The 21,023-nt window shown below is 35.7% G+C and overlaps 1 protein-coding gene and 1 long non-coding RNA gene across 4 annotated transcripts in view; one reads left to right on the top strand and one right to left on the bottom strand.

Moving 5' to 3' along the window:
• LOC142976605 (homeotic protein ultrabithorax) overlaps positions 1 to 21,023 on the top strand; it is a 173,797-nt gene that overhangs the window by 70,543 nt on the left and 82,231 nt on the right. The gene's annotated exons all lie outside the window — the stretch shown is intronic.
• The window catches only part of LOC142976609 (uncharacterized), a 107,480-nt gene that overhangs the window by 70,536 nt on the left and 15,921 nt on the right, over positions 1 to 21,023 (bottom strand). For all 3 annotated transcript variants that reach the window (XR_012959663.1, XR_012959665.1, XR_012959664.1), the window contains exon 2: positions 20,382 to 20,609. This is a non-coding gene — a long non-coding RNA (uncharacterized LOC142976609). The remainder of the gene's footprint in view (positions 1 to 20,381; positions 20,610 to 21,023) is intronic.

Below are 21,023 nucleotides of genomic sequence, written 5' to 3' on the forward strand. Positions count from 1 at the left end.
CCGGGAACTTCATTATAATTGTAAAATTAATAATTTGTCGAACAAAGCCCGGGGAGTCTTTGAGATATTAACATCTTGTCAGTTTGTAAATTCTTCACCCGACGTCCAAGATTTATAAGCTTAGTTGAAATTCATAGCTTCGCTTGCTCCCAAATTTTACAATTTATATTTTTAATGAAAAATGTTGAGATAAGAATCCTTACTTATATTATAAATGTGAAAGTAACTCTGTCTGTCTATTTATCTACTGGACCGATTTCGATGAATTTTTGTGCAATTTTCGTTTGAGACCCGAGAAATGACTTATTATTATGATAGTTCTTATTCAGAATTCCCATATAGAGCACTTGGACAAAGTCGCGGGCAAGAGCTAATTTAAAATACAAAAATAAATAAAAAAATGTTCAAGTTTTATATTAAATTCAAAGTTGAAAGTCAAGGTGTTGTCATGATTTCTGTCCATATGAACTCTTTTATGAACCACTTTAGTGGGCAATTTTCCAGTTAATATCCACAATAGGCAATAAGCATAGTTGAAATAACAACATCCGAAATATTCGGGCGAATCGACAGATGAACCGACCTTCACATTAGTAGGTATAAACGTAAAACATACCAGAAAACCAGTTTTATAAAGTACCGTCTGCCGAAGAAATATAAAGATACTAGCTTACTACAGACGGTTTCACTCGCATAGCTTTTCAAAATAAAAATTGTTACTATCTAGATGTAATGAAACACATATGTGTGTTACAAATTTTATCCAAATCTGTTCAGTTGTTTTGAAGTAAAAGAAAGACACACAAACACGTTTCTAATATTCAAATTTGATTTGATATTAGTATGGATAATTTACGATAGTTTTGATGGCAGACATGTCAATACTATTGCCTAATATAAAAGTTGATGAATTGAGTTGTTCGATTTTTTAAATTTAAGAAAATTGATGTTTTATTGCCGTTGGAATTCTGAATTCGTAATTTGATGGTTATCTTTTTTTATGTGCCAGTTGATGGCTGTTTGTTATTAATTTTAAATTTTATGTGTTGTATTTCACATTTTATGAATGACACTATAAACGACCACCAAAGTAGTTTTTTTTTATTGTAAAGCACATGTGCATTGTTATGACTGCCAATTTGTGACATGTGTATTAAAAAAAACTTATATAAGGATGTGCAATAAATGCTATTTGAACTTTACATTTTTTGTTTTAATTTTATCGAAAATACTTTACCCTTGAGAGAGCCCATAATTTAATTTATAAATTAATTACTATTAAGCAACTAAATTAATATAGCAAAATCAATATATTAAAATCTACGCCTATTAATTATTTATAATACATTTGTAAGTAATTAATTTTACATATTGCCGTGAGTTGCTGACTGTACCCAGCTTCCTTCCAAGATAACGTTATTTAAGATGAGATCAATTTTATTGAGATTTATAATGTGAACATATTTGGAATTGATTATACTTATTCTTTGTCTATAAATTAAATATTTTTGTATTAAAACGTTAATTAATGAGTAAGTAGATATGTTTCGATTTTTAACTACATTTTGGGATTGATTCAAAAAGGAGCGATATCAATTGAACCCTTTACGAAATAACAGTGCCTATGATTTTTAGACCAAAAATATCTAACACTAATAAGACTGGGGTAGTAAACCTAGAATTAAATATAAACAATATAATATAAGTATATCAATATAACGAAATTAAAGTATAAAAACAATAACAAAAATTGAAAAAGACTCTTCACTTGTTTTTATTTTAGATACAAGTTTTATGGTCTGAAGATCATACAGCAAAGCCTCACGAAGGGGCGAACTCAGCGTACATTTTACACTCTAAACTATTTCCTTATAATACCTATAATGTTAAGTGCCTCTTCATAGTAATTCGCTGGTTGAGCAAAATAATTGAAATTATATTTCACTTTGCATACCTAGATTTTCATGGATAGTAAATTGATGTGCGTAGGCGTAGATTACATAGTTACCTGTGATTTAGCTCGATTTAACCCTTGTTTTAGCTTCATAAGCGATAGTTTAGAAACGTTTAGCGATCGAGTTGATCGTGCTTCGATGCACATGACTTATAATTTATGTAGAGAAAAAATACAATAAGGGCGTCATCTGATGAGACCACCGTGAAGAATAGGGCCGCCACTGTATTAAGTACTTTAGTAATATACGTCAAATTTATGTCAAACTTGACAACCCTGTTACACAACTTGTTTTAATTTTTTAACAAGTTATCGTAAAACGTAAGTTAATATTACTATAGACAATAATAATTTATATCAAAAAGCAATAAGTATGTAGTTAGTTCAGAAATGCAGTAAAAAAATTGCAATGAAGTATATAAAAATGTTGAGAAGCTTTATACGCGTAGCAACCCTGTAGCATGCTGTAGGCCGGCGGGTGTAATGCGCGTGAAACCGTTCATCACAATGAACGTTCGAAATTCAAACCTTGCAAGCTCAACTTTGTTGTTCCAATATGACGTCACTACATGACTATAAAGCGACACTTATGATTTATTAATTACGTGCCAATAACTATGGCCATTATGCCACACACCTGTTCCACTACTTTTTATACGATTGAATCATTGCTATAATACTCAAGTCGGTGTAGTTTTTTATCATTCCGTCTCGTTAGAGTTATGTTCTACGCAATATGTTTATAGTAACATTCCAATATTGGCAATAGTAAAGCGTAATTTTATATTTATTACGCATTTTCACGATGCTATGACCGATTACACGCCTACTAACCGTACATTTTTATGCCGTACATAAATAAAACCCAATATAAAAACTGTTTCACGCTTGACCCATTCCGTAGCGGCCGAACTTCAGTATAATCCGCTGGGAAAGGGACGACCCTCTCCGTCTCGCTCGCACACCGACCTAAAACGTTTAAAAAGCTCCATAGATGGCAGTAAAATCGTTGCAACTGTTTCAAGCGGCCACTAGTGTCGCCATCTAGCGTCGAATAACCGAACTTTTATGGTACGTTTATTGAAGAGGGTTCTTCGGCAGCTCGTAAACGATTTTATGGGCACTAACGAAGTCTACTCTCGTGCTCGATATTACCCGACCGAGTACGGTTGGGAATGCAATATTTGGATGCTCCTGTTGAGCAGCGTTGTATTCAATTCTACCGGTGTTCATGGGCTTTTATGTGCGATTCAAGGTGCGATTGGATGGCGTGCTCGAGCGTTTATTTGGCTTTATTGTTGGGGTTTGTTTATGCGATTGCTGTTTAACCAAGTACGGTGTTTGTACATGCTTTTGTTATGATTATTATGTTGTTGCGAATAATGAAAACGGTACCGTGGGAATTTTTAGATATTGGGAATTTTCTTCGACCAATTGGTTCCGGTTTTTTTCTGATAAGATTAGACTGTAAACAAGGAATAATTATAAACATGAAATGTTTGTGTATTGTTTCGGGAGGCGGTAACAAAGTTCGAATTAGGTACGAAACCCAATAACCATTTATCAGTGATTTATATTCGAGTTTTCCCCAAAACGTAGCCGTGAAAAAGGCAAATCATAAATAAGATCCGATTCAAATTTGTAGAAGATGGTATCTATATGATTTGTAGGCTCGCACCCGAGAGCGCTTTGTCTAGTGATGTGCTAATTGCCGTGTCACGTATCGATAAACTGAATAAATGGCCCAACTATTGTATGCTTTACGATATGTACAATATCGCTTTAATATGTATCACCCTCGTGTTCACGAAGGGGAGTTATTGGTTCTAAACATTGGAATCGAATAAGATTGTAATAGACTAGAACCACTTAGTAACTTTACGTTATTAGACGATAATGACACTTCGATAGATTTTTTCATTTTAAATAAATCCTGGTATCTATTAAATCTGTCTTTAGAGACATAGAGTTAGTAATAAGAAATTGGAGCTAAGTGCAAATATAGCAAAGATCCGATCGTCTGGCTGTCACAAATTCTCGGCATCAGCATCTTTCGGCCAGATCTGTCGGTGATATATCGCTCGGAGCCAGTTCTTTTTATTCGCCTCTTATTTCTTATTGCGTTAGCATAACGCCTCGCGCATGTAGGCGAGACTTACGACGTGCCTCGTCGAGACCGCGGGAAGTCGCATCACTAATTATTTTTATTATTTTGATGCATTTTTTATACTGCTTTATATTTCTTTAGAATTTAATTACTTCTTTGCAACCTTGTTAACGGAAGTATTGCTTATCGTTCGCCCGATTAAATAAAAATCTGGTAGTTTAATTACATTTTAATCGAACTCAAATAAATTAGTATTATGTATTTATCTTTCCATCTACACATTTTGTTGTTACGTAGTTAGCCGTAAAGCTCGTCATGCATATAAATTAGTTGGACATAGGCAACTATAGAATAGGCACCCGGAAACTGCCGAAAATGGCCCTATGCCGGGTGCGACACGGGCCGCGTGGATGCCACGTATCGATGTCCGAAACATGGCCGATAAATAATCATTAATTTAAATTCGATACTCGCCCGCGCACTAGCGATATCACAATGATTTAAGACGGTTGAATATTTGTCATAAACACACATAATACGCCGACTAAATAAATACTTTTAATTATTAGGGTTTGTTTAAATTTTTCGGGATCAATATTTGGTACCTGGTTAATGTATTCCGAGCCGTGTGCCACATAATATATGAGAGGGCCGATGATGTAAATGCCACCCTGAAGGCAACAAATCTGAGCCGCATCGGCCGACAAACATTTTTTCTATACCACATACCCCAAACAATGTGTTATCTGTCCTGATGTGATTTAACAGGTAATTTTTAAAATAGATTACCATTAAACAGAGCCAGATTTATGTTCGGACACAATGTAAATAGGCAAGCAGCAGAATGAGGAACTACATTTATTTTCATTTACCTCCATTTATATCGCGGCTCCACGTGGAGATTACGTGATTTAACAAAGGGAGTGCTATAAATCTGTGAGTCCTGTCTTAGTAGGCTTTTGTGGGCATTTTTGATATGTGCCTTTAAAAGCTTTTTTCTGTATTTAGATGAGAGTTCATTGTGTAATTCATTAGAGCGGGGGGGTAGGTCGCGTGGAGCGCAGTGCGGCCCGCGGTCGATATCGAGAGATAAAACCATATTTATTGCCGACCAATGAGATGTCCAACAAGGGCACGATACTTTTAACGGCCGACGAATTAGTCGATACAAATAAGAACATAGCAATAAAGGCGATGTACGCACGATCGGCAGGACTCCGCTGTCAACCTGAGACACTTCCACGTACTGTGGAATCAACCCTTTACACAAACAAACTAATAAATTAAGTAAATGATCAAATGTTCCTAAACTTAAATCATCATTTCCCAGACTATTGAATTTCACTTTTAAAACAATATTTTATCCGTCTTAATATTGGATAAGATTTCAGAACGTGTCTTAAATACAGAATCGCCGGTGCATCTCATCTAACAATGGATTATGTAGCAAGCAAAGTGTAGATATCTGTTTGGAATTGTTATTTGGATGCTTCACAGTCTGATCACGTCTCAGCCTGGACAACACAAATCTATTGCAGATCTTACTGTGATGTTACATGTCTAATGTATTGCGAATAAATCTTCTTGCAGTTTAATTTTACAGTAGCTACCTACTCTTTTGCTATCTGTTGTACTGAGGGTACGTGAAACTCTTCAATAATTCAAAATATTATGTCATATTTCACATACAATGCACATTCTAAATGCAATTCTAACGAAGAAATTCCAATTTTCATATTTTTCCAATAAATTCGATTCGTGCTACATCAAACGCATGCACTGCAAATGTGTGGGTGGTCCTATAAACTTGTGTTCGCATTGTCTATTCTAGAATCGAACTTGCGATTTGCATTGGAACCTACTCGGCATACATTATAATGGTGGCGCGGTTTGTAACTAATTAGCGCTCATGTCGATATCGATATTCCTATCAGGTACTTCATTAGGCGTTATTTCCGCTTTCTATACGTACATAATATAATCAAAGTACCAATTAAATTCGTGAACGTAATTCTCGAATCATTATAAAGCAGAAAATTAAGCAATTAAACTTCGCGTTACTAACTAACGACTGACCCGACCGACCGCCAGCCGAGTAATACGTCACGACTAGACATCTGCCCCCTCCCCTCGACCCCTCAAAGCTCCAGCTTAATGCCAGAATGAGACAGCAGTATAACAAATGTCCCTGGAGCGAGAGAGAAGGCCTGGGCTCGTGAAACATGGCGTATAACGCCCCTTGATTTATGGTAGTGTGCCAAAGTTCGAACTTTATGTGTGCGTGACGCTCACATACCTACTACAATAAATGTATAATGTTATTGTAATTTACTGTTAAAATACAGTTTTAAAATTATTTCCCTTTTAGAGAAATCTTCCAAATGTTATTATTTAAATCTGTTGACGTTAAGTGGTAATAATTTATTAAACGAATCCGAATTTAGCTCTCCTTGACCTCATTTCGTAAGTCCATAGCGGAGTGGCGCTAATGACGTAGCACGCATTCATTCAAACTGTCATAACCATTAGACGTGTATAGGCTAGAATTAAGTGTCCTAATGCAATTATGTAATTGAGTGTTTGTTGGAACTCACTGAACTATAACAACAATGTCGTAGAGTCGTCTATACGATCTGTAGATTGTATTCAAATGAGGTATTACGGACAGTTCTTGTAGTTTTGTGAATGGAGTGGCCGAGTCGCGTGCTCTGGCTTGAATTAATTTGCGTTACATTATTTAAATGTGATAATTATCTACTATTATATTATTAAAGGGGCGTTTTCTAGCCATCAAAAAGCAGATTTGTTTAACTCGAGCAATCAGTGTGATGTAATTTTAGTCGACTGGTGTTTGATTGAATTTTAACGTTTAATTTTTTTTGTTGCAGGTAATTTTTCATAGAAGAGACAACCGTTATAGAGGAGTTGTAGTAAGTAAATAACAGGAAGCTAATAGATACACTCGTGAATAAAAATGTTTGAAATATTCTATACGAATTCACTGTACGTAAAGAATTTTAAACAGTAGAAGACTTATTACTTCCTACATTTTCAAATTCCTATCAAACTACGACACGGTAAAGTATTTCTTTATAAACTTTGCGCGCGGTTTCTCCTTTTTTGGGTGCAGCGATATGCCAGAGATCAAATCATTTCTGCTGAGTAACTGCCATTATTTTGTTAAAGCCTTAGGGCTCAACATGTATGCCCAAATATGGTTTAGTTACAGAAATATCTTAAGACTCTTACCTTAGCTTTTTAGATAAATTCATATTTCTAAAAAGATTTTTTTTTAATTGTATATTAACTACACATTGAAATTTACGTTACAATACAAAAGCAGACGTAGTCTTGAATACAAAAACTCGTACCAACTTTATTATTCCACAAGTAAATAATTTTAAATTCCCATCACAAACGCCGCTACTAGTTACACAGCACTCTTTCATCATTAATTGCAAGCAAAAATCCCTAATAAAGCACGAACATTAAACATCACGGTTCTTCCTTCATTAAAGGGTTATTAGACACCGTGAGCGAGGCAATTTGCTAAGCAAAATATATAGCGTAGGTGGCCACAATACGGCCTGGGTAGCATCGTAAACAAGCTGTGTTTCCTCGCTAGGTGGTCTTAACTCAGCCCGCTATTATTTATTAGGTTACCCGTCGGAGTACGGTAGCTCTTGCTAAGTGTAACATCTGTCAGGCCGTATGAACTACATTGTTGTAAGCGTTTTTGGTGTTGTACGAATTTGATTGGGTAGTTCGTGTATTAATTTCTGTGGCTGCCTTATTCTGGTACGGGACCTATGGAGAATATTGTAGAGAGCGTACTACGGTTGGTTACTAGAAAATTCTAGTTCAGAAAAGTTATGACTGGTTTGAGTTATAATTTATCCTTGATTTGACTTTTGCACTGACCCAAAATGTCTGGAGCTTTTCGATTAAATAATAAATAATGCTCACGATTGATTAAGCAGTTAGTTACATAAAGAAAAAATAAAAGAATCTGTCTACCTAAAACTTAATTTGTATTTTTCGAACTATACCTATAATTTGAGGAAAAAATCTAATTTCTTATCAACATAAATACGACGATAGACGATAATATTGTTGATAACTTTTTCATTTTGTTTAGTTAATACTACACACATAAAACTCTATATAACAACAAATTGAACATTAGGCAACAATCTCAACCACTGATCCGTACAATTACCAAACATAATTAAGTTTTTACACCATTATTATAATTGTTGACAAATTGCTATAAGATAGCAGATAGGTATGTTACGAGGGCGCTCGCATTGTTCACTAGTGACAAATAATGGCAGATAATAGCGTACTATCGGGTGTCCGCGCGAATTTACCACTGTTTCCAGCCAATATTCGCACTTGATAATAAACATACATCATGTATACGAACATACTAGTTTGTATTATGTTTTTTGATATTTGAATAAATTTCTTTCTATTTTATAGGAAGTAGGTACCTACTTAGTATAGAAAAACGGTTCTTTTGCTCTTAATAATATGTTCAAGCAAGTAATTTAATTATTATTGGAGTACGTAAAAACATTTTTTTTATCATTGAATAACTTTATAGGAATATAAGTTACTCTTTTAAATAGTAGACTATCGAATTAATTTTTAGCTAGTATCTTAATAATTTTAAATATTGAATACAAAATTATTTTTTTGCAAGTAGGTACCTACCTATAATGTTATATTAACTTTTGAATTAATATTCCTTCTTCTTTTAAATTAGTGTTTCTTCTTTTTATAACGAAGTAGTGTGTAGTGCCCATAATAATTGCAGTTTAGCGTTCATAAATGAATGTGTTAATGAAAATAGTTGATGAAACTATTTATTGATCAAAAAACTAGGGTTCAAAATTAATTTGTGTCAGAAATTCATATTTTTCCGTTTGAATATATTTTTTTTATATAAAAATACAGTTTTATCGGTAAGTGTGAAAGACATTAACAATAAATTTATTTTCATCAATTATTTTGGAATCTATTTTAAGGCTAGCAAAATGACATTTGTTCAAAAGTTTTAAAATAATTTTATTTGTCCATAATGCGTTGGATTGACATTTTAAAGATAGAATAATAAAAGTAAAATTTGCCAAATATGGTATGTCATTAAATGAAGTTTTAAAATAGTAGGATATTTTTATTGATGTAACTGTAGAAAGTACTTGAACTAAGGATTTTAACGGGTCGTTTCACGCATTCTTTATCGGAATAATCTCGAGTGTGGTTAAGTAATAAATTAACTACTTAGATATCACTTAAGGATAGATTATATCGGAAGCGACGTTAAATTACAAAAACGATAAGATACTATTTTATTTTTAAAGAGCTATTCTTTTCACTAGTTTAAAAAAATACGAAGTAAATATATGGAGACTAGACTTACAATTTTCTTTACTTTACTTATAATTTTCAATGAACTTGAACTACCAATAAGCATTTTTAAAAGTTATCGTAAATGAACTATCGGCCTATTATAAAACCGTTCCATTTGGAAACCATAAAGACGTATTACTCAAGCCGAGCGTTGTCAGATCGGAGCTCAGTCACGAGAGTCACGACTTAGCGTGTACGCCCGCCCTAAAATAACATGCCACTCAAATCTCTATCGCGAGATATGTGCAAATACCTCGTTAGTACCGGTATTTATTGAATATTTTAATTAATATTCATTCGGTAGTGAATCGTGAGTGTGATATATCTGAAACACAATTTACGAGCATCGATAAATGTTTCTGTCATAGGGAGACCGCATGGTGTGTTTATACCAACATACGAGCACACATTCACCCACTTCCTTAACGCCGTAAACAAGAAGTAATGTATGCGAATGTAAGAGGCTTTATGGGCAAAATAATGTAATAAAAATTTCACCGAACATCAAAATAAACCGGCTAATATACACCCAAACAAAGCTAAAATAACACGCATCAATCTCTTATATTAGCTCCGAGAACGGCGGAACAACATAAAAACTTCCCAAAGTTTCCTATACTCGATCGTAAATCTCGCGTTTTTTAATAGATAAATAGGGCCTCGCACAAACGAGCAATATCGCATTATTTGGCCCTCCCTCAGGAAAGGCCCTCCTGATAAAGCCTCCTTGCCTCACACCCTTCATGCTAATGTACTACGCCAGACGGTGACAACCATTTTTTGGCCCACTTGGCTACATTATGGGAGCTATAAAGAGTATTTCAAATTATATTTTCCGTGTCCATTAAAAAGGCGATGTGGCTTTCTCTGGCTTATTATTCAAACTTTTGTTACAGATTGTACAAAACTCGTTTTTTGTAATACCGAACATACGCACCGGAGACGTTAACCTATGCTTTTTATAACAAACAGGTAGCCGTTCCAGTTTTTTAAGATATAGTTTACAAAACAACAATTGTTCTACTGTTGGCGGCCTTTTTAAAGGTACAAAGTACGAGTTCACGGTACAACGTAATAAAATGTTCAAAACTTCGAAAAAATATGCCGTCATAAACAAAGCGGTTCGGATGCAAAGTTAGATAAAGAACATCTCACACACCTGAGCTAGAAAATTGCTTTTTTCTAAGCGCCTCCAGTTTTTTACGCAACTTTCTCTGAGAATAAAAGAAGTTTCGACGAAGAACTTTCTTTTTTTTTCTTCTTGTTGTAGGACATAAATCATACAATATTCCTGCGGCATGACGGGCCGCAAACGCGCGAAATATGCTAACAATAAAAATATTGTGACATGTTAGAACAATCGCTAGCGACGCTTTTGTTTTGACGAAAGTTTTGTGCGACGATATCCGTGCGAGATATGGAATGTTTTTTGACCACACAGATGTTGCGAGCTTAATTCATACCAGAAATCCGAACATTAGTTTAAACTTATTACAGAGGGCGCATAAAGCACGGAGGACCCTTATCACAACTAGTTAAAAACTAATTACCGGGGTGACACCACCTTTCCATAAATCCTGCGACTCCTCCGAATTACTCTGACAAAAGTTATTTTTAAGAAAAAAGCCCTTGAGGCTGTGCCGGCCCGCCCCCGCGCCCCCTCGCGTCTCGCGAGGAATTTATCACGATTTATATTCATGGCATAACAACAAGAGCCCCGTTTAGGGTGATCCCATTCAAATTGTAGACTGCTAAATAAAACCTGTTGTGTTTCGCGCGATAGCTGTGTTGATATGAACCCTGATTAGTTATATTAAAACAACGTTGCATGCGAGTGTGAAATACGACTCTACATTATGTAGTGTAGAGTCGAGAGTACTTCGAATGAAGATTAATTTGCTCGTAAATATATTTTTGTGTCAATGTTATGTGTGGATCGAATAAATAATTCTAAATTTACCAAGTTTGGCTGTGAACCCGTAGCATATGGTGGCTTAGAGTGTTTCAAACATCGGCGGCTGTAACTCCTCGGCGGACGGAACAACAAATCAAGTGTGGTTTCTGAACGGAAGCGTTTGGTGTCGCTACAACAACTGTCTAAGGGCCATTACTTATTGCAAGGGTTGGCTTTTACTTCGATAAAATTATCCTAATAAATTAAATCAACCGATATGGTTAGTTTTTGTGTGTTTGAAATTCCGTTTTATGTCGACGAGAAACACAGATGGGTGGAGCATTGCGTGTATCTGTTAGATTTATGAGCTAAATTAAACAAAATTAAATCAACGCATATCATTATATTATTATGTGTTAAAATAGGTACATGAAAGTAAAACCAAAATCTTTGGAAACAATTAGGTACCTAGTTGGCAGTTTTTACCAACCCTTCAGTGACACGTTTCACAAAGTGCTGAACCTAGAAAACATCGTACGTAGACTAGATCAGGAGGGGTGCAAGCTTCAGGGCTCGGTAGGGAGGCTTCGCCATAATTGATGAGGTTCTTAACGCAGCAGGGCGGCTGGAATTATCATCGCGCCGCGACACCCTGGTACAAGCTCTCATTAATTTGTGATTAGCCCCCAGTTAGGAGACTCTTGCAGAGGCTTTCTTCTAATTAGATAATCAGTTTTTCCTCAGAAGTGGGATTTAAACGTCTCGAGCAGATGTTATTAATGTTGCCTACGAAAGGGGAGATAAGAAACGGAACGTTTTTATGCCGAGTCCGATTGATGTTACACCGCAAATAAACATACTACTTGGCTTATTGCTCGGTTTCTTAATCAGAACTTTTTTTAACTTATTAGTGCTAGCTGCCAGGATTAAACTATTTAGATACGAGTCACGGACTCATGGTTTTCCATCCGTGAAGTTGTTTGCCTACAAGACAAATAGAAAAGTCAGTAAATATCACAAAACGCTGACAAAACCATCTCAGCAACATAAAGACAAATCGTAGCTTTATTTATACGTCCAAAAGTGAGATAAACATTCGTTGCAATATCTAAAAACTCAATTCATCCTGTAATAAATATCTTAAGCACCGTTTACTCAGAATGAGGCAAAAACGTTATATCCCCCATACTGTTTATTTAAAGGTGGATTTGTTTAATATTTATTCACGTACTACATACATGTTAAGGGGCGATACACAGTATACACACGCACTTAATGCAACAAAAAGTTTACTCGAGTGAAACTTTAAGTTCTATTATTCACTTCTAAGATGTCATTTGACTTCCGAATTGGCCGAAGAAATATTCAAATGTTATTCAGCACATATTTTGTACATTTACGCATGAATTCGTTAGGTTTTTTGCTTGTACACGCGAAACTATGATAAATAATACGCATCGCATCAGCGTGTATTCATGTTCCCTCTTCCTGCCCTCTATATTTCTCCATCGAAGTGGTTTTGTCTAAGAAAACCTACGTATCAGATTAATTCGGTAAGCGGAGGGTTGGATGGAGCCCAATTTGTCTGATTGCCGCCGATGTCAATTTATGTAAGTTACCTATGTACGCTGCTGGTTTTCAATAAATTCTGACCCTATCTTGTTACGTCCCCATCGATAAATATTTGCGCATGATCAACCGAATAAACTTGCCGCGCAGTTGAATAATTTGATTTGTATTTTTTTGAAATTGCATTTCCTCTGTTGATCTTAGAATTAGTTAAAAAAAACATAATATAAATTTAGAATGACTCCAAAGTTTCATTACTTTAAGTATAAATAAAATATCAGGCTATAAAAGTAATTAATCCACTCAGCGGAGGAAAATACAACGAAAACAGGGAAGGGAAGGAAAAGCGGAACTCGTAAAATAATCAAGTCTCACCTTATAGAGTGTAGGGCGTATTGTTAATTATAAAGGTTATGTAGGTATCAGCCGACCCTAGCGGCTATTACCATCGTCCACGCCTCTTTTGGGTAAACGTCCCAAATCTCAACACGAGGGGAAAAATCAAACAGTAAATATCGGAAAGCAATCCGAGGTGATTCTATTAGGTTGAGTTAAGCGGAGGCTTACTTTGCTTTGAGGTCTGAGGGCTCACAAAACGGCCGTAGCGATTTATTTTTGATCTACAGTTGAGAAAATAGATTTGTTCTGCCAGATGCGGTACTGAATTTTAAGTGAAATTTTTCCTTTGGTGCTGTAATGAAAATATGAGAATTACAATAATTAAGTAGACAATTATCATCATAAATATGTTCTTTAGAAAACATATGATAATATACGTATTATAGCGACAACTTTTCAGAATTTGCGTGCCAATTAATAGGCAAGAAATATCAGACAATTTTGGCATCAAAATGCATTTTAACTGTGTTTGCGGACGCCATTTTCACATAATATATTTCCTATGTATATTGTCTTGCATTTGGCTACTAAGAATTACTTAACTTCGCGTGCAACCCGAGATACATCGGCTCGGTTCTCTTGGGCCGACCGAACGGCTATCTAGATTTTGCCTTTCAAAGGGCTGCACTTCTTAATTGGCATGCCTTGATTATTCCAACTTACTGAAGCGTATCTTCAAGATTTCGCACATAATTAATCAAATGTATCTTCTCCCTTCTATAAGATATACATAAACTTATTTTACGTGTAGATTCAGAATAAAAAAAAAACAAAAGTTTATTTTTAGCAAGGATAAAACGCTGAAACTACTGTAATATTAAAAATAAAAATACATTACGTCCGTGTGATATAAGCTTATTTTTATCGCAACACAAAATCACAGGTAAAAAATACGTATGTGAATTTAAAAGGTGCTTTTACATGTAACACAAATGTCAATGGCTGCAACGACTACGGGTTAACTCCTACGATCGAGATAAGCCATCACATTTAAGATATTTAAATCGATTTTCCCCAATTTTCCGCGGGCAGGCGCGAGTTAAAGCCCGACTCAATTTATCCAGCACTGGGGCGGTGGGACCGGCTCCATTGTTCACCAAATGAAGTACGCGGCAAGCTTACAGGGTCGTTACACTGCTTCCGTCATCGTTTTATGGTAGGGAAATTCACGGTATAATGTCTAATAGTGGACATTTTCGGTTACTGATATTATTGGCATGTCTTTATTGATGTTTGTTAGTTGTTTTGCTGTTTTTTTTATGAAAATAGAATTTGTTCGTTGAGGTTGAAATGTCTTTTGTCTTTTGAATTCACGTTCTGTCTTAGACATTTTAATGTTTTAGCATACGAGTAAATCTAAGAATAAAATTATTACATCTCATTTTTCTTCTGCATGCGACTATATCTAAAAAAATATATCGAATGACTTTTGTGTACGCGTAGTTCATATCTTTTTATTTCACTACTAGAAGTAGTACTATGTAAACAGAAGAAATAGTATTATTTATCTAAAACAAATAAATGTTTAATTTAATTTCTAAATCGCTTGACAACCCTTCAGATATTCTTTCATTAGGGAGTTTTGCTTATTTCGCTCAACCGGAACCTATTTGTTGGGTTGCTATTTAAAACATTCGCCCCGGCTGCTTACATAGATCAGATACGTTCAACAAAGGCTTTTGTAATTAAGAAAGATATTTTAAGTCGGCGGCAGCTTGACTTTATATACGCAAAATGAATTTACTGAATTTAAGGGTGTTTCGAGTTTGCTAGACGAAATTGTTGATTGCCTCACAAATAATACTGAACACATTTGAAAAATACCATTAAACACTACTATTCAAACAACAGTTGCCAAAAGTATAGACATTTTGAAACTATCTAATGGTTCACTGCACTTTATTTGTTGTATATCGCCCCCATCCATTTGCCAAAAAAATACCAAATATATAAACTGGTAAATTTTCAACGTCCAAAATCGGTATCACGTAAAACACGCAAGCCAATACTTCGGTCGGCTAACAAAAATAAATTTCCAAATTCCAACCCCAATTTAGGAGTGCATTATTTTCGCTTTCACAGACATCCGATACAATTAAAATCTTCTTTAATTAAGGGACGAACATGAATCATTCGCACGTGGCGCACTGAGTTTTCCACTTGTATACGCAGGCACCTTAACACGTAGCAGCTTAGAACATTAATATCCTGTTCAATTTTCAGCTCTACCATACAGAACTTAAAGCTTATTTTAGATGACCACGGTTTAGCACTTAAGGCGTAGCTCGCCGCACTTTTCGGGTATCTCTTTTCACTTTATCGCAGTGTCTCCGTTATTTACTCGTTCGTGAGGGATGCTCGCAATAAATAGGTGCGCACAAACATATTTGACATTTACAAATACCTCCCAAATTGGTTTCCTTGGCGTGACTGGCCGTTATTACGAGTTTTGTTTACTTATTGCTCCCGCACGGTGGCAGCTTGTTACGGCGGCGAAAGATTTTGTTGGGGACCATTACTCAAGATTTTGTCGTATTAAGGCCGGCCGCCGAAGACCACGGTCACTCAAATCTTGCTTTATAGCCCGCATTACAATCTATGACGCCGCTAAGTATATTACAATCGATGAGAATATTGATAGTGTAAGCACCACTAGAACGAAAATAGGTGTGTTTAGATTATCGTGAATCATTTGTTTTAGTTCCAGTTTTATTCGTCCAATAAATGTTTCATATTTGAAAATAGGATGCATCATCGGCGAAGCGGGTTCGCACGTGGAGGGCGTAATTTACCGAGTGATTGAACCGAGCTTTATGCGATACACACTGGCCGAAATCCAGTGGAAAAAATAGATCATTCAGCAAACGAGGTGCGAGTCGTAGTCCCACCATTCCGGGTATCCGTCGGGAGTTGTAATTCAAGTGACAAATATCGAATGCTACAATTCATATTTTTCTGCTATCTCCGCGTCCGCGTCGCCATCTGTGCCGCAGGGACACTCGCTATTGGTTCTCCATCAAGCGGTCGTGTGATGTATTTTTGTTGCGAATAAAACATTGTATTTTTTCCATCGGGAAATGTTTTATAAGTATTTTTATGGTTGCTACGTGACGTGTTATTTTAGGGTGTAAGGGTACGTTTGGGGAGCTCTGGTTTGTCTGTAAATGGAAAAATGCATAAAAAATGCAACCCTCCTTGGACCATGTGTGCATTATCTAATGCAAGTATCCGCTAACCCTAAACGTTAACTAGCTGAAAGTTCACTAAACAAAATTGCACTGCATTCTAGTAAATGAAATTGATCGATGTAAGTGGTCCATAATTTAAAAATCGCATTCATTGTATCGTCCGAAAATAGTGTTGGCGGTACACGGGCCATGCATTATCGAGATCGAAAATTTCACGTGCCCATATAATTTTAAGCTCGTAAAGCCCGAACAATAATTCACCGGGAGCATTTGCGGAAAATGCATTTTATTGTTAAAACGTGAATTTTATTTATCGTCGACAGCCCGCGGTGGGGGGGTTGTAGTGGGGGTTGATTTGCAGTGGCATCGCATCGAACCCACCCTTTGGCACGGATTATTTATACTAAAGGTAATATCGCCGGTTCATTATTGGCAAATGTTACATTTGCGTATTTCACCGACTATCGTTTGCAGTTCATTAAAAGTAAACTACGACTGCGATTCGACGCTTTGACTGATGTTTTATGTTTATTATGCTGTTAATAATCACACATTGTAAATAAACCTATTTATCATAAACAAAATTCAGATATTTTTTTCACTTTCTGGATCGTTTTGCTTGAAACTCACAGCTACTCTTTCCTTCCAAAATTAAGACTAAGTAACAGCGTTTATCAACCCCTTGCATCGTATAAAATTACCGGTACAATTTAAAACAACACTTCGCACAATATAACTCATACAATTCCGCTGACTACGATACTTTATCGGGTACTCTTGCACGCGTTAAGGCGGCCCTTTCCGGGCCGATAGGGATCGCGAGGCGTTGCCGCTACCACCGATCTTGGCCAGCGCCTTCACATTACACCGCAGTTAATTGCGAATCACTTTTATTTACTGCGATTTGATGGCTTCTATTACATATTTTATAGGAAAAATAAAGCGCTTTGTTTTTTTAATCTTAAAGCTCTTTGTTTCTACCCCGACTTGCTTCTAGGAAACAAACTCTATGATGCTTTAACTAGTTTTAAGACTTGTATTATACATATGTAAAACTGAATGTTTACTGTACTTTTGCACTGTGCAAGCAGTAGCTTACAAACAACATCTTTATCTAACGCTAGATACCGTTCGATCCATAATTAACTTCGACACAAAGAACAACATTTATTTCACGTCGGAGGGTTGAAGTCCCGACAGATGTTTTCGTCTATTCGAAGCTCAAAAGGAAAATGCAAACTCTTTTAAAAGCTATTTAGCTGCAGTCCCTAGATAGCGTCTACCGCAGTGGCTGGTTCGGTACGTTTTTTCCCCGCTGAAAAGCCAATTTGGAATGAATCACTGTGTAACAGTGGCGAGCATCTGTGCTAATTTACCTACGGGCGGACAGTCTAATGCGACTCGTTCGATCGTAAATATCGAATCGCGACCGAGCGCCGAATATCGAAAGCCGGCATTAGTCGGATACAGCTAATACACACGGGGTAGCTCCGATAAATTATCGTGCGTTCATTTGGGCTCCGATGTTTAATCTATCTGTAGCGATACAGTTTCGCTTCGGGCTATTGTGAGTTTTGAATCGTGAGAGAATTATTGGCTAGAAATAATCTACGCATCGGATCTCTGAACGGGCGGTTCGCACAGCTTGTTAGTAAACATCTTTAAGCGGAATGCTGATAGGACTTTTGCACTACAACTAAAAGTACAAGACATTAAATGTGCTACTCATCTTATGTATACAAACAAGATCTTTATTATTGATATAATATAGAGAACAGCTCTGGGGAAGACGTATTCGAATCAGAAGAACTTTATTTCTAACTTAGCGATATGGGAGAAAACCTCGGAGCGTTGTTCAATTGAACTGTGACAATAGTATCTATTGGTGTAACCGATACGTATCTATCGATATGGTGACTATAGCATCAGCTATATCGATTCCCGCTATGTTGGGGTCTCTACGGCCGTGATGTAGAGCTGAGCTTGCAATTCGTTCTCGTTGTTTATGTATGTGTGTATCGTGATACTTCATTTACGAGTTCGCATACAGTTACTTTATTTATTGTAATCAACATTTTTGTGTGAAATGCAATTTTTCGTGATTTTATGATGTGAGACTTTTTATTGTTTATTTGGTTTTTATTTTATTTCTGACAGCTCAATGTATCATTTTTTGTAGTGAAATGAATTATAGAGTAATATTTTTCATGAAAATGACAATGGAAATTGGAAAACAAAACAATGTAAATTATTGAGCTAATGTTAAATTTAATATTTTAGCATTTTCTAAACTGATACTATGGCCATTGTTAATGAATATTAATAAATAATACGTGCATATTACATTGACCTGCTGTTTCTTTTATAAAAATAAAATAACTAATAAAAATATTAACAATTCCACCAACAAATATTTTACCTATTTTTCAAACAACTCTACTATTGTTTCAGGTATGAATCGCACGGATCGACAGCGGCTTTCTGCGCACTTTATCTAAAGTATGTAGAATAGGGAACCCCAATAAAAAACCTCTGACTTTATCATAGGAACAATTTTATCAGCTCCCTTTAATATGCAATAATGGGGACGATGTATCAAACTAGCTATCTAAGTTAAACGCAATTTGAAGTATGGCCTCCTCTTAAGTCTGCCACCCCCCAAAAAGGCGTGGGGAGAGGGGAGGGGTTGCCTTATCGCGGAACTGCAGGCACTCCGCCCGTTTACCTTAAGATCTTTAATATTAAATAATATACTACAGTTAAAGCCGCCTTAAATGCTCGGCGATGCTTTATTGGGTTGAAACCATTTTAAATCTTAATTGATTCGAAATCATCCATTTTATATATTTGATGCTTAATTTATATTACTGCTCGACTATTTTACATTTAATGCGATTATTTAATCACTTCAGAATTAATTGTTTAAAATTTCACGTCTTTATCTTACTTTACATATTCTACAATTATTGAGTTATGTGAATAACCGAATTAACTACGTAGAATACCCTCGTAATCAACAAAACGGTAGTTATAATACTTAAAAATATATTAAAGACCATCAATTTGTAGCAGTCTCTACGAGTATAATTTGAATCGTCCGTTATGGCCTTCCTATCCTAATATTCCGGTTTTGTTACGAGTGGCAGACCCCAATCGACAAGGTCGACCAAACGTTTACGGAAGCCCCTCTCTAAGGACCTCTCACATAGATTCAAACAAAACTACTCGAATATTTTGTATTATAATATATCACGACAAAATATAAATATTTCAACAGACGTATTAATTAATTTTATCTCTTTATAAAGAGATTCATAGTCGTTTAGCGTGTCGTTTGCCAGTTTTAAAAGCCCAATGTATAATGTCTCTTTTAGTATATATTCTAGACGCCATTAAATCACACAATAACAGCTGGCTACGCGCCATTTTTACTCGATTACGATGAAGTCCAAAGGGCGTAAAATTATTACGAGTACGAGTCCGTACGTCTGCGAACAAAATGCTATAAAGAGGAATGTAATGGAATGTCATTCAACTTACATTGGACGGGAATATTCTTACCCGAATATGTCAAGTAAACTTTAGTCTTACATACGTTTTAGTGCGTTAGATTTACTGCGATTATTTTGTCTTATTAAAGTAGGACTTTATATAGATTAGGTAGCCTACACGCTAAGTCCATGTATCTTAACATCCGCGTGCCGGCATGCAACCTGCGTGCTCCACGGGGGAATAAAGACGTTAAATAATTTAATCGGATGCCTGAATGGTTTATGTACGCGTGCTCCAAGCTGGAAAACACGTTCCCCACTCGGCTGTGCCTAAACTGTACGTGCGTATAACACAGGTACTCACTGTGTACTGTGTCCGTTATCTTCCGCATAATGAACTGTCACATTTCATCATGCCATCCAACATTAGTTCTTTGCTAGAGAATTGTCACTCCATTTTCGTCTTTCATCTCTCCAAATTTGGGTTGGTTTTCCTCTGTGTGGAGATGTCGTTTCATCTATTATTTCGGTTGATAGTACGTTCTGCCCGCATCACAAGCTTTCATAGTCTCTTCACGTTTGTGTTGTGCAACTGCAAATGAAATGATATAAGGTTATTAATAAGAAGTTGTATATTGTCAGGCACTTATTCATATAGGTCAGTTTTATTTTAGCCAGACTTTTCTCGGGAGGGTTATTTGCTGTAGGAACTTTTGAAAATGGTAAAATAAACAATAATTATAAATACAGATATGAAATGAACAAATTTATTTTTAACTAATAAACTTAATAGAGACTAAATAGTGTAAAAAATGCAAAACTAAAAAGATAATAGATTTTAATTTCAATTTTGAGATAGAACCTTTTTATTTTCGAGACTTTTATACCATATATAAATAATAATTGTTATTATCAGTGTACAACTGTAATTACTCGACAGCCTTAATAAACTCTATAAAGGCTCTATTCTATCTTATCTCATAAACAATATCAGTCTATAACTATA

This window comes from Anticarsia gemmatalis, chromosome 11 (genome assembly GCF_050436995.1).
Source record: "Anticarsia gemmatalis isolate Benzon Research Colony breed Stoneville strain chromosome 11, ilAntGemm2 primary, whole genome shotgun sequence".
NCBI classification, from domain to species: Eukaryota; Metazoa; Arthropoda; class Insecta; order Lepidoptera; family Erebidae; genus Anticarsia; species Anticarsia gemmatalis.